The 3,998-nt window shown below is 40.9% G+C and overlaps 1 long non-coding RNA gene across 2 annotated transcripts; it reads left to right on the top strand.

The window, feature by feature from the left end:
- The first annotated feature begins 743 nt into the window (after positions 1-743).
- Positions 744-3,412, top strand: LOC106577745 (uncharacterized). 2 transcript variants are annotated; one of them, XR_006760489.1, is made up of 5 exons: positions 744-1,913; positions 2,074-2,156; positions 2,308-2,622; positions 2,714-3,067; positions 3,201-3,412. It is a non-coding gene; the product is annotated as an uncharacterized lncRNA (long non-coding RNA). The 2 variants fall into 2 exon arrangements; XR_001322194.2 differs by having other exon boundaries at positions 2,308-3,067.
- Positions 3,413-3,998: the final 586 nt, after the last annotated feature.

Below are 3,998 nucleotides of genomic sequence, written 5' to 3'. Positions count from 1 at the left end.
AGTGTTGGTCCCATGCTTCGTGAGCTGAAATAATATATCCCCAACATTTTCCATATGCACAAAAAGTTTATATCTCTCAAATGTTGTGCACAAATTTGTTTACATCCCTGTTATTGAGCATTTATCCTTTGCCATATACAGGTGTGGCATATCAAGAAGCTGAATAAACAGCATGATCATTACACAGGTGCACCTTGTGCTGGGGACAACAAAATGGCACTCTAAAATGTGCAGTTTTGTCACACAACACAATGCCACAGATGTCTCAAGTTTTGAGGGAGCGTGCAATTGACATGCTGACTCCAGGAACATCCACCAGACCTGTTGGCGGAGAATTTAACGTTAATTTCTCTACCATAAGCTGCCTCCAATGTCGTTTTAGAGATTTTGGTAGTATGTCCAACCGGCCTCACAAACCTTAGACCACGTGTAACCACGTCAGCCCAGGACCTTCACAACCAACTTCTTCACCTGTGGGATCGTCTAAGACCAGCCACCCGGACAGCTAATGAAACTGGGGAGTATTTCTGTCTGTAATAAAGCCATTTTGTGGGGAAAACTCATTCTGATTGGCTGGGCCTGGCTCCCCAGTGGTGTGCCTGGCTCCCCAGTGGGTGTGCCTGGCTCCCAAGTGGGTGGGCCTATGCCCTCCCAGGCCCACCCATGGCTGCGCCCCTGCCCAGTCATCTGAAATCCATAGATTAGGGTCAAATTAATTTATTTCAATTGACTGATTTCCTTATATGAACTGTAAAATAATAGAAATTGTTGCATGTTGCGTTTATATTTTTGTTGAGTATAGTTAGATAAAAAGTTAACCAAATAGTTACCCGGACTATCTGCATTGCACTAACCTTTTTGACTCATCACCATATAAGGTTGCTGAGGGGAGAATGGATCATAATAATGGCTGGAATAGCGCCAATGGAATTGAGTCAAACACCTGGAAACCATGTGTTTGATGTATTTGTTACCATTCCACTAATTCCACTCCAGTCATTACCATGAGCCCGTTCTCCCTAATTAACCTCCTGTGCTCATAACATACGCTGCTGCTACTGCTTATTATCTGTCACTTTATTCCTAGTTATATGTACATATCTACCTCAATTAACTCGTACCCCTGCATACGACTCGCTACTGTTACCCCGTGCATGTAGCCAAGTTATCGTTGCTCATTGTGTACTTTTATTACTTTTATTTAATTTTCTATTTTATTTCTCTCTGCCTTGGTAGAGAAGGGCTCATGAGTAAGCATTTCACTTTTAGCTACACATGTTGTTTACTAAGCATGTGACGGATAACATTTGATTTGAATAATTATTTGAAACAACAACATTTGTGGGTGTTTTATTTTTTTCAATGCATGGTTATAGCTGCTGGGAATGCTTTATTTGGATAGTCCCTACAGATAGTCTATGGATGTTCAACTAACTATCCACTAACCTTAGCCCTGGCCATAGCCCCAGTCCTAACTCTAAAGCTAACCTTATAGCCCTAATCCTAACTCTAAAGCGAACCCTATAGCCCTAGTCCTAACCCTAAAGCTAACCCTATAGCCCTAGTCCCAACCCTAAAGCTAACCCTATCCCGGCTGTAGCTACAGCTACAAAGGTAGACAGGTCTTTTCAGAGACAGGTCTTATAGTTCATCATCAAAGCCTGCAGCTTTGTCTGAGTGTCAGAGCTACTAGCCAATAATATCAGGTCATCTCTGGCTCCAGACTTGTAGTTCCTGTCACCTCACACTGTGGTTGATGCATGTCATCTTTTTAATGTCAGTTAGACCTTGGAGAACAAACTGCAAGAAAGGGGCATAGCTGACACCTATAAAGGAATTTTTTCACACGTTTGAGTCTGATACAGCAACATACTGCGGTTGAAGCCTATTCATGATGGACTTTGGAGAAAAAGGTACATTCATTATGACAATTGTATTTTGTTTTATCTTCAAAATACGGTTAATTTATGTACAAATCCTTTAGGTACAGTTTAAAAACCAGAAACAGATAAGAATGTTCACCTCCTGATGTGTACGACAGCTAACCCCTTGTCTCTCACTCTTATCTGACAGACAAGATGACCAGTATACACATTAGAAGGACAATGATGAAACTGTCTGTTATATGAAGAAAATCTATCTGTTATTCTGAACAGGTAAAGCTAGGGGTAATAAGAGTGCAAACTTACTATTTAAAGGGGACAATCATGGTTACGTATTTAAGAAAACAGACATTTTGAGTTCTTACAGTACATGCATGAACTGTGATATGTGGATTTTTTATTAATGTAAATATTTATCTTTCAGCTTTGTCTCTTTCTGTTGTTGTCACTCAGTCTGATGTTTGGAGCACCTTCACTCTTGAAGACACAGTTGATTTGGAATGCTTCATCACTGTGTATGACGATGGCAGGACAAGCCCCAGATGTTATCTCTGTATTCTCACTGCAATTTTCTTTGGAGAATTTGACAAAAAGCTTTGATTTGCTACAAGGAAGAGTGGCACCAGATTTGGGTTGACCATCTCAGATTCCATGGCATCCAACATGGGGATGTATTACTGTGCTGCAATTGATTATGAAAGCATGATCTTCGGGAGTTGTGTTTTTCTGAAACATCAGGGTATGCATTCAGGTGTTTTATCTTCTCTTTTAGCAAATATATGTTGTATTTGGAAATTGTGCAAGTCATTGATAGTAAAGTGATTTTATAGTCCTTGAAAAGATACAGATTCCAGGACCCAGCATGTTGTACATAAGTCTGTGTCTGAGTCAGTCCAGCCAGAAGACTCTGAACTGTAAAATACACCCTGAGACCTGTGCAGGAGAACACAGTGTCTATTGGTTCAGACATGTTTCAGGAGAATCCCATCCAGGAATCATTTACACCCATGGAGACAGGAGTGATCAGTGTGAGAAGAGCCCTGAGGCTGGGTCTCCTACTTAGAGTTGTGTCTACAACCTCCCCAAGAGGAACCTCAGCCTCTCTGATGCTGGGACTTACTACTGTGCTGGGGCCTCATGTGGGGAAATACTGTTTGGGAACGGGACCAAGCTGGATGTTGAAGGTAGCTTACATTTCTTAAACCATATCCTATTATTAGAAAGACATTAACATTATATTTCATTATTGATGACACATTATCGACAACTGCCCATAGCACTATAGTGGAGTTATACAGTATATGACATTATTTTCAGATGGTGACATTGATCCATAGATGACAATCCTGGTCCTTCTCTCCAACAAAAGAACTGGAGTTCTCCTCTGCTGTCCTACCATCTTCATCATCATCTACACCACCAGGAAATAGATAAAGCTATGGCCAATATCAATAGACTGTATGTAGTTTGTTAATTGCTTTCGCCAAATCTCTGTGTATGCACTTATTGTCTAAGCATGAATAAATAGCACTGTGAACTTTGATACTGACTTAAGTTGTCCTGTTTGAGTGAATGGGTCAGAGTTGACAGAAGTTTTCATGAAGGAAAATAGTTTAAAAACTATTGGGATTACACCCTATCTGAGTATGCACTTTCTTCTATTGTTGAACACTTCAGGTTATGGGAAAGGCTTTTAGCTTGTCTGCACTTCTAACTGAGCAGCAGGGGTCTGGTTATTATCTTCCAGTTGAGGAGAGGTGTGAAAAGAACGTGTGTGGTTTTGATGCACTGACAGGTGTTGTGAGAGCTGAAGGCCAGTCTTATTTTAGTGCAGGTTGTTTGTCTTCAGCAAAGATATGACGCAAGATATGTCTACTGTCTCCATCTCACATCCCCTTACGGTTAACCGCCCCTCAAATCACCCACACATTTCTACTTACACATGTCACGTGGTGGAAAAGTGACCAGGTTCTTTTGAGCAGCCACACTCATAGACAAAAAGCAGTGCTATCTAGAACCTAAAAGGGTTATTCGGCTGTCCCATAGGAGCACCGTTTGAAAAACCATTTTGGTTCCAGGTAGAATCTTTTCAACAAATACAATTTGTTGGGCAGG

This window comes from Salmo salar, chromosome ssa18, assembly GCF_905237065.1.
Source record: "Salmo salar chromosome ssa18, Ssal_v3.1, whole genome shotgun sequence".
Classification (NCBI taxonomy): Eukaryota; Metazoa; Chordata; class Actinopteri; order Salmoniformes; family Salmonidae; genus Salmo; species Salmo salar.
This window is presented reverse-complemented; position numbering and strand designations above follow the sequence as displayed.